Source organism: Falco naumanni, chromosome 17 (genome assembly GCF_017639655.2).
Source record: "Falco naumanni isolate bFalNau1 chromosome 17, bFalNau1.pat, whole genome shotgun sequence".
Taxonomy (NCBI): domain Eukaryota; kingdom Metazoa; phylum Chordata; class Aves; order Falconiformes; family Falconidae; genus Falco; species Falco naumanni.
This window is the reverse complement of record NC_054070.1, coordinates 115,750-129,323: the sequence shown is the minus strand read 5'-3', so window position 1 is coordinate 129,323 and position 13,574 is coordinate 115,750.

Here is a 13,574-nt window from a genome sequence, read left to right as displayed (position 1 = left end):
TCAGGGTTTTTTTTGGACTACAGGCCACAGCAGTGGCCAGTAGCAAGCTTCTCTGCTGCCTCCGTACCCAGCATTCTGAGTTTGTATAAGCTAATGTTCTGCCACTGTTTGTATTGTAACAGCACACAGGAACATGGTCAGTGCTGCCAGCAATGTGAACAGTGCTCACTGATGTTTAAAATAGGAAAAGGTTGCCCTGCATTTTGAACAAACACCATAATTTGTTGATAATGGGTTAACAGTGCTAACATATCAAGTGATACAGCTCAAGGTGGTCTATAGCAGAAGTATCAAACATATGACAGAATGTAAGCCTATACATGCTGATAATGGTATAGGGTATATGCAGTCCACTATAATGGGTGATTATAATGATGCATTCTACATATGCCGGCAAGAAAGATGGTGAGGGGTGGTATGTATTTGTCTCTTAGTTGATTACTTTCTGTAGCATTTTACTTCCTGCTGCAGTAGGTTGGTGTCGTGCAACTGAATGTACATTGCCATGTCCTGTACAATTCAGAAGGGACTGAACTCTTTCCGCTGTTGAGGTGCATTTGTCTGTCCCAGATCTGCGTGTCCCGGACTCCTGATGGCATTAGCGTATCCTTAAGCCTCAGTTCAATTACAAAACCATACCATTTTTGGTCATAGTGCAATGAATAATACTGTGTATAGATTACTTTTGCGCTAGGACTATTTAAGAAGAGAGAGATTTGCCTCAGCACCCATGATCTGTGAGTTCAGGAGGCTGATAAAATCTATTACTCTGGGATTTAGCCTGTAACTTCATGAATGCAAATTTGCAGTTGTCTCCTGGTGAAGCTGTCTTAATGAGGATAATTTAATAATGCAACTGGTAGCTAGAGTCTTTTTCTCCTGCTGCATTCCTTCTCTTTTTCATAGATTCTGGGATTTGATAATATTTTTTTCTGCTATTATTCCTCTTCCTGTAAAAGTGTAAGAAGTATTTCTTTATGGAGTGGCAAGATACATGCTATTGATTAGGGTCTTCAGACTTCATAGTTCTCAGAATCTTAGGGGTTTTAGTATGCTCTTTTGTTTGGGGCTTAAATTGTATCCAGATCTTTACTAGCTATTAAGCAAGTATGTATACTGGCCTTTCTTCTGTAAGCATCCAGTTTTGGCTGTTGTTTTGGGACAGGGTGCTGTAATAGCAAACCTTGGGTCTGACTTGAATATATCAGTTGTGTTTTTTAAGGGTTTAAACGTATTTTTACAACAGGCATTGGAGCTAAAGGCAGCATGGAATTTTCAGGGAGGACGTGTTTCTTTCAGTTAAATCAGCTTTTCTTCTATTTGTTTTCTTTCTGCTATGCATATTATTCAACTTAAAGCAATTGTATTTATCTCAGAAAAAGATTTGTAAATGAGTTGAAGAGGTGGTGATCAAGGCCTTAATTGTGCAGGCCTGGAATATGTTTGTGTGGCTAAGTAAGATCAGCTCTTGGTGGTATCTTGAGTAGGTGTTAGTTTCCAAAGGTGTAAGAAACAGTCTTTTAGAGTCATGATTAGATAAAAACATACCTTTCTCTGAAGAAGGAAAAGAATTCTTTGATGTTCTGGAAATAGACTCCTATTCATGTTCCTTTCGTCTCACATAGAAGAAATGAGATGCATTGGGTGAACCATGGTGGAACCAACTGCCTCCTTACATTTTCTTAAGTAGCCATTGAGCTTTAACTGGTTTTACATGTTACTTTTTATCTAGGGATATAAAAATAGCCCATAGCAATATTGCTGAGTCATCCTAACCAGTATCAAGGCCTCTTTGCAAGAGTTCTCTCACTTTCACTTCTTAGGTCTTTGTACGTAAGAACATTGTCCGCTTCATAGAGACACAGTCTGTGTTTTCAGAGCTGGCATGGTACGCTAAGTGTTCCCCCTGGCTCTGTGTATAGCTCATTGCAAGGCTGGCAGTTTGAATGGTGTGGTCTAATGCAGGAGGCTGAAATGTTTATTTGATTCTGAGTTCATTCCCAGCTCCCTCAGTGTCTTAAATTTATGCAAAAGGGAGAGGCTAAATAGAGGCTTAGATACTTTTACAGTAATACCAAAATCCTGTTTAGGTCATAAAAGCTATAGAAACTGTTTTTGACAAGTTTACGAAGGTGTTTGGTTTTGCTGCTGTGGCTCAGAGGTCCTCTATTTATTGTCTCTGTGTTTTTCTATTTTTTCCCCACCCTGATAAAATGAACCATTCTGTCCATGCACTGTCCACAAAGACACCACAACTATCAGCTTCCCAGGCTGAGAAAAGTGGTCTCAGCTTTATGCTGTTACTGCTTCAAAACACACCCGCCATAAAGTCTTAAGCCATTGTTTGTATGGGCAGTTAACGTGATTTGTCATAAAGTAACTCCATGACTTTCTGCTTATTCAATCACACTGAGAAAATAAATACAAGAAATTTCACTTTGACTTCTGGCTTAGAAAGGAAGTGAATTTAAACACAGAGAATAAACATAAAATGAAGTCTAAGAACTAGTAAGTCATTCTTACATATTCTGGCTGTTTATTTTTTGCTGTCAATTAGTCTCTGGTTTACAAAGGATCTTTTGTGCATTCACAGCAAAGGTGTGAGTGGAAGTAACTAGCACTACATCTAACAGTAATTTAACGATAATAATGAATTAGTTTTTGTAATGTTACCTGTGATCAGTGGCAGACAAGAAGCAGTCTCCAGATGATTTCAATTTCTTATATCTTCTGGGTTCTAAACAGCTTTAGATAACATTCCAGCAAACAAACAGTATAAGAAAAGCTGAATAATAGTGTCACCTGAGTCAGAAAATAGATTTATAAGCATACTATCACAAGATGACTGTAAGAATGTAGTTTTAATGAACTTCTAACAACATGTGTGTCAAACTTTCAGACATAATTCATTATTTCTGTGTTATGTGAATGTGCACATATAGTAACTGCTATTCAGCGCAATCTGCTGTAGCAATAATAACAATAAGAATAATTGGTAAAAACTCACTTGAAGGGACTAAAAATGCAAGGCTATGCATCTTGCATAGTAGTCATCAGGCAAACTGAAGGCAAAGGCAAAAATGCCTTTGAGAGTAGAAATGTTTTGAGTAAGGAGTTATAGAAGTAACTTTGTTGCTTTGAGTGGAATCTGCACAAGTGGAATGAGTCCAGATAACTCTAATACATGAAGAAAGGGAAAATTAATAGGAAGGAGAAAAAAAAACTGCAAGCAGCTGTTTGGAAATGTTGTTCCATACTAGCTGGTGGGAAGAAATTAGTAGCTAGGTTTAATTGTTGGGAACTGAGAAGGCAAAGGCTGTTGCAGTTAAGGAAGCAGATATTTTGGTAGAAGTGTTTTATGATCTTGCTTTCTGTCTCTTGATGGTGGAACAACTTGTGGCCTAAGCTAGTATCGCAGCTAAGTCTCTAGAATACTTGATATGCTAAAGGAGCCCTTAGTATTACTGCAGAATGAAAAGTTGCGATGGACATAAGCTCTCTGCCCACACTGTGTCGCTCCTGACTGCGCAGAAGGAGCTATGGCTGAACTTTAGCTGTTCCAGCATAACTCCGCGGTGAATAGGAATCAAATGCTTACATGTTTTGCAACATAAAATGTGAAGACAGGAAGAAATGTTTGAGGAGGTGAAACTGGTCAAGTGGCAGACTGGCTATACCTGGCATCCAAAGCCAGCCACTCACTGAGTTTGTTTTTACCTAGTAATAGTGACTGCGTTCTCTTGGTACTTCGCTGTGGTGGTTTTGATCACAATGGTCTCGCTCTTCATCTTTTTTTCTTTGCTGTGGAAGCTATTGTATATAGGGGCATAGTTGCTTCTCTCAAGTGCTGGTTATGCTCTGGCTAGTGCAGCCCAGTAGAGGTGCTAAGGCCATTTTCCTGCTTCCAATTTCATGCTGCATTTGCACTTTCCAACTCCCATGCTTACCTCTCATGTTTGATCATTGAATGAGGATACTCTTTTTAGCTAAATATTTCCTAAGGACTCTTGGAAACTAAAATCTAGTGGGTCAGGAGGGAGAGTGTTTGGAGGAGGGGGTTAACGGGTAGCTACCTTTTCTGGTCTCAACATGTACCTCCTTACTTTTTCTTGTTTGCATTTTTGGACTGTCATGATGTCTGAGTTACACAGAGCTGAACAAAATGGTTGGTGTTACAGATCATATTTGCTGGATGCTCAGTTTTTTTGGCCTGAAATCTCTTTGGAGTATTACCCCCTTGTGAATAGGTCATTTGCTCTGAAACATACAATAATAGCATGATATTTAAAAATGTCTTTCTGTAACCTTACTTTCTGCTATAGGCAAACCGCAGCCACATCTCTCAGGAGTGTTGTTTGGAGCAGTACTTTGTCTAAACATTTTCCCACTGGATCTAATCCAGTCTGGGATCGCAACTGTCGTGAGAATGCAAGAAATCGTTCTGGGAAGTATCTAAATTTGCCCCTATTGGTCAAAGCAATATTTATGCACAGCCAGAACCACATGACAGAGGAGAGGGTACTCTTGAACCCTGTTAGTAATATGTGCTAAAAAAATACCAGAGCTCCCAGCTTTTTGTATGAGTAAACTACAAGACTACTGTTTGCTAGTTTGAACAATGTCCGATTTGAACATCATTGGAAAAAAGCCAGGAAAGCAACTGGAGTCAGCCTAGAAACATTTTTTTGTCCTTGTAGCCACTTTATTCAAACAAACAAAATGAAAAAAAAAACAACAAAAACCAACAAAAAACCCACAAACCAACCCACAAAAAAGCCTTTTTCAAAAATGTACATTTTATTTGAAAGAGTATTTTAGGGCTTTACAAGGATTGCTTGAGATGTGGTACCTACATGAAGACTGCCAGTAGGAAACTGTTAAACATAAAATAAATGCCTTATGTGTACACACTTTTGTTCATTTTCAGTCCTGCTTCAGGTCAGCAGAAATCATTGTTCATTTCCTATATAGTAACTTTACATCTACAAGGTGTCTGAAAATGATCAGCCTTGCAGAGAGGTATATTTAGCAGTTTTCCAGTGAATTGCAGAGCTCTGATACAAACGGCAAATGAGCAGGAAAGCCTACCTACTCTTTCTGTGGGTTGCTTCGAACACTCTAGAGTGGTGGGCTTGTGTCCAACTGTAACTGATGCTCAAGTTGCAAAATACAGCTTTTAATACATATCTGAGGGAAAGATCTAAGGTACTTGGACGACAGAGTCTCTGTCAGGCAAAGAGTGAGGCATGTTGGCAGGAGCACTGGTGGTATTGCAGCCTGTTCTGCATGAGCTTTGGAGGGTAAAATGTGTGTTCATTGCTCCATCTACTACTTTATATGAAGCAGCTAAAACTGTGGCCTGGTGGCTTCTGCCTCCAGCTGCCGTTTTAGTTGACAGGTAGGATCTTCAGGTAAGGAATGGTATCTGTTTTGAAGGCCCAGACTGATTAACTGGGCTCCACTGTGCGGAGTCACTTGCCTGGTGATTGAGTTTTGTCATCTTGTGTGTCTTATTTATCAGAGTGACAATCTGAGGAACAAACAGGCGGCATAATAGAAAATGAAGATTTATGGGAATAGGTGCAAAGTAGGTTAATATTGTGAAAAACTGTCAAAAATAGAATAAGAGCTGCTGCTGTTGAGCATTTAAAAAAAAAAAAGCTAGATCTTGAGCGCAAAAAATTTAGTGCATGAAAATAAAAGAGAAATAAGAATGGGATGGAGACTGCTAAAACAAAATGGAAACATGCAAACTGCAAGACAGCCTGCTTGGTTTTTGTTAGCTACAGCTGGGTGCTTAGGAGTACAGCTATTTCATAAATACGTTAACATTACTAAAAAAAGGCAGCAGTTATAAGTAAATACAGGGTGATGCTGAGAAGTGGCAATATTAAATGTTTGTTGAATCACCTTTTGTGCTCAAATGTAAGATCCTGTTAGAACTAGTTAACTGAAAACCAGGATCTGTTGGCTTGTCTTGCAGTGTGAGATCAATGGTAAGCCTGCTGCAAATGTATACTTTATCTGAAGAATGACTGGTTATTATGAATGTAAGGAATAAACTCTTACACTAAACACTTTTTCAGTCTAGTGCTGAAGAAGCCGGGAACAATTCCCATTTGCAAAATCTCATTTATTAATTTGATTACACCTATTTGCCTTTACATAGCTTTGATGTTCAGAAGTCAGTGTTTAAGCCTTGCCACAGATGACAGCTGTATTGGAAGTTATTAATCACTGAATGAGTTCACCTGCATTAGACAATGTCTAAGCAGTACAATAAAGTAAAGATGACCTGAGTTTAGGGAAGAAGGGATAAATATTGTTTCAATTTGTGGCAAATGCATTGTAGACAAGAGAGTCTGTATGTTAAATTCTCCAAGGAAATATCTGATTATTTTTAAACAAATCAGAAAACTGGGACCTGTAATCTCTTTAAAACGTTGGTGAAATAGAGGGCAATTCAGTATTTCAAGTGCAAATTTGAAGGAAATTTCTAGATTGGTTATAACTTCAGTTGCTGGGGACGCCATCATCTTTCAGTTTCAGAAAGATACATCTCTTGATGTGACTTAATTGAATGGAAAGTGGTGCTTTTGTCAGTAGTGCTGAACTTATATAGAAGTCTGCTGCTCCTGGAATGTATGGCCTTAATTTTCATAGTGCCACTCTCCTCCTCGTGCTCTCTGTGGAAATTGTAGTCAGAGTAACTGATTCAATACAGGACAGAGCAGAAAGCCATTAACTTTTTTTCAGAAGCTTTATTGCCACAGTTCTCCTGGCTCTTAGTAGTGGCAAGGAGGAAGCATGAAAACTTCCAACAGAAGGTTGTCAAGTGCAAGTACACCAAACTATTTTTTCTTTTTTCATATGTCAGCAATTAGTCATTAATTGTAACAGTACCTTCAATACATAGTAAGCTGCATTATGTGTAGGTCACTATACTTACACGGCAAGGAGTTGAAGCATGAAGTTGATATTGTCTGTTACAGATGGCTTTTCTGCAACAGCCAAGTAGGTAGCAGTCTTGTGGCAAAAAGTAGCTTTACGTTCTCTGGGTTTCGCCTGGTTTTAAGGTTCAATGATACAGTTGTATGTAGTAATTCTAATACTGTAGTTAGCAAATAACTCTGCAAGAGATCCATGTTAGGCACTAACCATTTTCAACATTCATCTAACTATTCTGAATTTATCTTCTCTAATAACTTGCTTCAGTCATGCATCTGAAAAATTGTTTGCTTCAGACTGACAACAGCCCTTGCAAAGCTTGTTGTGTTTAGCTTCAATGATCTGCTTTGGGAGTGCACTTTGAAAGAAAACTTTAAGAACTCTTGTTTTCCTAGAATGAGAACTGGACTTCCATCGTTAGGCAGCAAACAGTCCCAGTTTAGAACAGCACTTTCCCATTAGATACCACCTTTCCTATGTTGCTAACCACCTAAATTTATTTCTATGATACCAACATCTTCCTTTTGCTCTCCTTGTCTATTCTGATTTTATAGTCTCAGGAAACTAATGGAGGACAAGGGACTTTTCATACACTTTTTACATTCTGGTCACCTTCAGCATTACATACAGCTGTTCTGGTTCAGAATATTTTTAACCTAAGCCTCTGATTTTACTGTTTGCTAAACAATATCCATGGCTAAAATTTCTTAGGATTGTTGTCAGTTGACATAAAAGCTATTGAAAAATTTGTACAAAATCCGTCTGCTCATTTTTTTTACTACCTTAATAGGACATTATTTTTCATGACTTCCTGAAAAATATTCTTAACTGTGGGAAAAAAGAATAAAAGCATGGATCTTACAATTATAGATTTGACATAGTGGACATTGTCTATCAAATTGTACACACTTTCATTATTTTACCTATTTACTGGCTCTTTCCTATCTTCAGCACATTGCACCCCACTGAAACTGTCATCCCACGATGTCTAAAGACTCACAGTGCGTGTGATTTTAGAAATTTGAGATCCAGTCTGTGTGAAGAATTTAGAACCAAAGCAATCGTTTGCAGCTGGTGATGTGAACACTTTTTTCCCCTTCCTTTTTTTAATTGTGCATCAAGTCAATATAAAATGAAAATGAATAGAGCTTAAATGTTGCTACAATGTATCAAATTGAATTTTGAAACTAGTACGCAGTTTAACTCCCAAATCAGACAATTTCTGTTTAATTAGAACCTGTAATATGTCTTGTTATTTATTGATTAGTAGATCTCTCACAAGGAAGTTCGGATTGTGCGTGTTTCTTCCTTCCTGCCACAGCTTAACTTGTTCTCAGAGCTGGATTCTGTGCAGCAGAATTGGAATTTAACCAAGTCACATGATTCAAGAGGAAAAAGGAAAACAGAATAAAATCCCCAGAGGATGCATATGATCTGTAGCAACAGTAGACGTGCTTTTCATAGGGATGCTGAAAGCATCTGCACCAGTGTTCATCAGAGGCTAAAGGTATTACGTAGGTTGAATGTTATTGTGTAGCTTTACAACTATATGATTCATTTCCCAAATGATCATGCTTTGGATCACACACTTAAGGGCAAGATCTTGCTAAATGCCTGAAAAGGGGCCACTGTGTATGCTGGATTATGTAAACAGAAGTGATAAAAATGAGACCATCCCTGAGTCAGTGCATTCAGTACAGGCTTGCCTTTTCCAGGCAGAAGGAGCCGTCACACAGTAATTGAATTTGAGTATTCAGTGAAGCAGCAGTTTGCAGACTAAATATGGTGGATTTTGTGCTTTAATGCTGGCTGGCAATATTCTATTTAAAAGCCATGTATGCCAAAAGCAATGCTTCAAAAGAAAAAAACATAGGTATTTAAAGTAGTAATGCATTTAACTGATTTGGACATGGGCATTTTTGAGAGTTTTTTTGATTTCTTTTGGTGTAAACCAAGAAGAACTTGTCCTCCAGAAAACTTTGGTAGAAGCACAATGGAAGAACCTCCTACCCCACCCCAGTGACTTTATACTCAGATTGTAGTGTCCTCATCACTTGGATGACAGGTAGCAAAATGATGGCTTTTGTGAACAAAGATGCATAGTAAAACTTTGCAGCTTCATACTTCCTCTTAATTTCTTGGAGAGTTTAGGAAAAGCTTCCAAAAGCTATGAATTTCAGATTCCATCAGGAAGTATTTGGTGCTGTTTGAAGTCTGGAAGGATTCTAAGAAAAACTCAAAGAACGTTGAGGAAGTTCCTACTAGATTGATAAAGTAAAAATAATCATTGCAGGAACAGTTATCCCTGGGAGGATAAGGAACCAAATATTTGATCTGATAACTGGAGGCCAGTGTATGGGACCTGCCATAGAATTGCGCACATAGGAAAGAGGTGATCCTCTGGTCAAAAAACTCCATCCTGGAGAAATTAAAACTTCTCAAGCAAGGTGCCCTGCCTGCAAAGCCCCTTCTTGTCTGCTGTTGTCATGCTTGGGATGTTGTCTTCTGTTCAGTGCTGCATGTTAACCTTACCTTTTCTTATAATTACCAAAAGCTGTCAGCTGATTGTGCTGAGGAAGGCATGTCCCTGAATGTTAGCACTGAGGTTGTGCAGCTAATGTCATTGTTTCTTTAAACCATTATGAAGCAATTTTTGCTTTTTAACACCAACCAAACCAGGGGAACATCCATTTTTCTACCAAAATGTTGGTCCTGGCATGATTTGCTTGTGCTGGATACTGTCTCCTGGCCAGATTGGAAGTTGGATAATTCTGTCTTGTATTTTTTTTGTTTCGACCCTGCCCCCTGTGCCCAGGTGTTCTGCTGGGTTGTTTTCTTTAAATATTCAACTGTTATATAGTACTTATTTCATATTTTGTTCCATTTTGGGCTGCAACATTCAGTGTTCCTTAGTTTTTTGTAGTTTTCTTTAACTTGATAAAGCAGCTTGGTTGAAGAGGGCTACTGAAGTGTCAATGTGTGATCTTCAATGGTTATACAAGGTGCTGGAATTCAAGATTGCCTATCAGGTCCAATGACTGTTATATAATGCTAGAGATAAAATATCAGAATAGCTTCTTTGTAGGCACGTAGAAGCTGACTTTTCTAGAGCAAAGAATTTCTCTAGAAGACAGATAGAGAAGAGTGATAATATAATACACAGTGATTCCAGGCTCTGACAGTGTTTGTAATTGCTCTAATGAAAGATGTTGCTTATTAAAGAAAAGCTGGCAAGGGTTTGGCTTTGATGGTGTTTCTCTTTGATCACATGTTTAAATAAAAGATTAGATAATGAAGCAGTAGTGTCATGTAAGGATTGAGAGCAAGCATATAGACAAAGCATGACTATTATGTGACCTGGCTCTTTCTCTGTCAATGTCAAAACTTCCTATCTATATTGCAGTTGAAGTGAAAATAATCAAGGCAAGGCCCAAAGTATAACTTGATTGCTGGTCTAGGCATTAGAATGGGCTTTCTGGCATTCCGAACTTTTGCACCAACTCAGCAGGAGGAATGATTGTATAACCAGCAGGATTTCAGATGTGTTGTTGTAGTTCCCAATAAAAACCACCACCAAACCAAAACTGTAATAACAGTAGTGATGAGAGGATGAGCTGCACATTAGGTGATGGAAACTGATTATGGTCCACACCTCCTTCATCTTTCTAGAGAATTATCTGTTTTCCTCCAGGTGAAATTTAGCCTGCACTCCTTAATCAGACCAGTTGGGCAGTAGTGAAATCAGTGGTGTCATGCATGTGGCCTTTGGCTAAAGGTGAAACCAATTCTGGCGTGATTTGCTCTTTAAACATAAGGATCTTGTTTTTCTTTCCTCAGAATCTAAAGAGATGAGTTTCAGAGTCTTGTAATAGTGGCTATGCAATTCTTGCAATAAATCTGTCTGATTCATAGCAGTCTTTCTAATTGATCTTAATTTGTATGAAGTCACTTTCCTTTTTCTTAGCTGAAATTATTTTCAATCCTTGTATTTATAAGTAAGGCTTTAAGAAGAAATAAAGTCCCACTATCTTTAGGGAAGCAGCAAGCTGTCAAGCTCATATAAATAATTAAATCTTGGCAGACTTCTTAAGAAGTCAGAGAGTCCAGCAAATGGTGTGCAGCACTTGTTTCAAAAGAAGTGGAGAAGCTGTGGGTACCAGAAGCGCTCTTGAGAAATGAAGTGTGCTGCAAGCTAGCAGTTATGTTGAACAAACTTGATTTGTAGTGATCCTTCCTCACAGGTTTTTCAGTTATTGTCACCTTAGACTAGTAAGTGAGCAGGCTTATCAGGTGAACTGCAGTCTTGAATCAGCATGTATGTTTAAACTGCAGCTATTACGAATCAAAGCAACTTACCCAAATATAGATACTCTTGTCATTCTATAGGTGCAGTGGGAACAACAACAGAATAAGCCATTTTGGGTGCCTTTAACAGTGTTTCAGTAGCGTAAGCTGAGCTATGACACCTGGCTGTTCAGTGCCTCATCCCTTCTCTTGCACTTGTGGTATAGGTTTGATCACGTGAGGTCTTGTTCAGAATCCTGAACGGTCCTGTGGAGTGGTAATCCTGTAATTGTTTTCCCCTTTCCTTAAAATCACATCAGCAAACAGATTTCCACCTTTGCCCTACTGTGTAACTGTAGAGGAGTGAAGGCGGTGGGTTGATTAGCATTGATAATGTGCAGCTGTGGCCTTGCCTCAGCGGCAGTGGGTTGATTGACTGGACGATGTGCAGGTGTAGCTGGTTCCCACTAAGTGGTTAAATAGCCCTGAGGAGCGTGGGGGAGGGGGTCAGATGGAGGAGGAGCAGTGTGGTCTGGCCTCTGGAGGAAGGAGAAACAGCACAGGCAGTAGAATCTGACTGACGGTAAAGCTTGCAGCCTGATAGCTTGCTTGTGCTGCAGCAGCGGGTGCCCCGTGTGAGGCTGCCTGAGTTGGGCTGCAGCTACAACAACTGGCACCCAACGTAGCTGAAACAAGCGGGAGAGCCTGTGCCCCGTGACGGACGCCGTGAGAAGTGAGCCGTTGCAACTAATCAGTATGGGTGTATTGTAATATTTGTTGTCCATCTTAACTCAAATTGCAACTTATAACCTCTTCGCCTGATATGCTGTAATTGCTATCAGGCTGATCTCTCCAGCAAATGAGTCTGTAATGTCATCTTGTCAATAACTAAGCCACTGAGAGATGGCACTGTTGAAAACACAGTTTCTCAGTCAGTAAATATAACACAGACACAGGAATGTGTATTAGAGAGAAATATTAATTAAATTAAAAAATTAAAGAGAGAAAAAAATGACACTTAAGCAGGACACTCAAGCTTCTTTGTACCTGACTTTGCGTCAATACAGAATTCTGTACGTTGATAGTCATATGAGTTGCAGAAAATAAAATGGCGGACTGCCACCTACTTGATTGGAGAAAAAAAGAAAGAAAAAAGCTAACCATGATAAAGGACAGTTCCTGAAATATTTGCAAGCTGCAGACTTAACAACTGTGTAGACAGCTGATAATGGTTGTCACAGCTTCCCAAACAGCAGCACTAAATCATTTCACAGTATTTGGAAAATTACTTACTTCAACGCTGAAGCTAGATATTTCAAATTAGAATACATAAATTTGCATTGCTGTTTGTATTTAATCTGCATAATCTCTAAAAGTTCTGTCACTTATACGTTGGTATGATATTCCTCATGGGTTTACTTTCCAGAAGAGCAAGCTGAAGACAGATGTTTTGGTTCCCTTTTCAGTACTCGGGCTAGACGGTACTGTACAGAAGTGTACAACAATGTACTGGAACCTAATGATGTCAAAGATCGAGTCGCTTCAACTGAGATGATATTTTGGGCATCTCTAGCTGGATTTTATCTCTGGGGAAAACAAAAAATTAACAGCTTGGCAGTAAGTTAGTTTTGTAATTAAATCTTGATGTAGCTCTTTGCTTTTAAGATACCAGTTGTTGCCCAAGGAAGCAGAGAGCAGCCAGGATAGTCGGTAACAAATGCATGCGATTCACCTCCTGGAGGCATTGCATTCTGAGACTGAGTTGCTAGTATGATGTGGGAAACGCTGGCTTTTAAAATACCCTCGCAGTGTGTTTGTGTAGAGGAATTTTTCATGACATCTCACCTGTCTGATGCAGGATGCTAAGAGATACTTTTTATTGAGATAATCAGAAGGTCTTTATGAAAGATGTCTTGTCATTGGCTTCACTATGGTTTGGAAGGCTAAGCCTCCAGAGTACCAGCAACAGTATCAAAAATGCTCTCCTAGGTTTTATTTTGTTTCTGATTTTATTAACCCAGCCTTATGTACTGTAAACGAGTAGCATTTGTGAGTTTGTACACAGCAATTATTGCATTAATTTTGTACTTCCTCATTCACATATTGAAATTCCAAAAATGTTCCCATGTTTAACAGTGTCCATGTACAACACTGAAAATGTTCTAAAGTTCTTTCTCAGCTTTCTGTAGATGAATGACAGCTGTGAACATGACTTATAATTTAACTCCTGCCTGGAAGCATGCAGATTGTGGCAGATGTCACTGAAAGTTCTGTAGTCTCTGAATCTCACTGAAGGCAGAAGCATTTCTGGCAGATATTTGCCTCATCTGTTCTCTGGCATG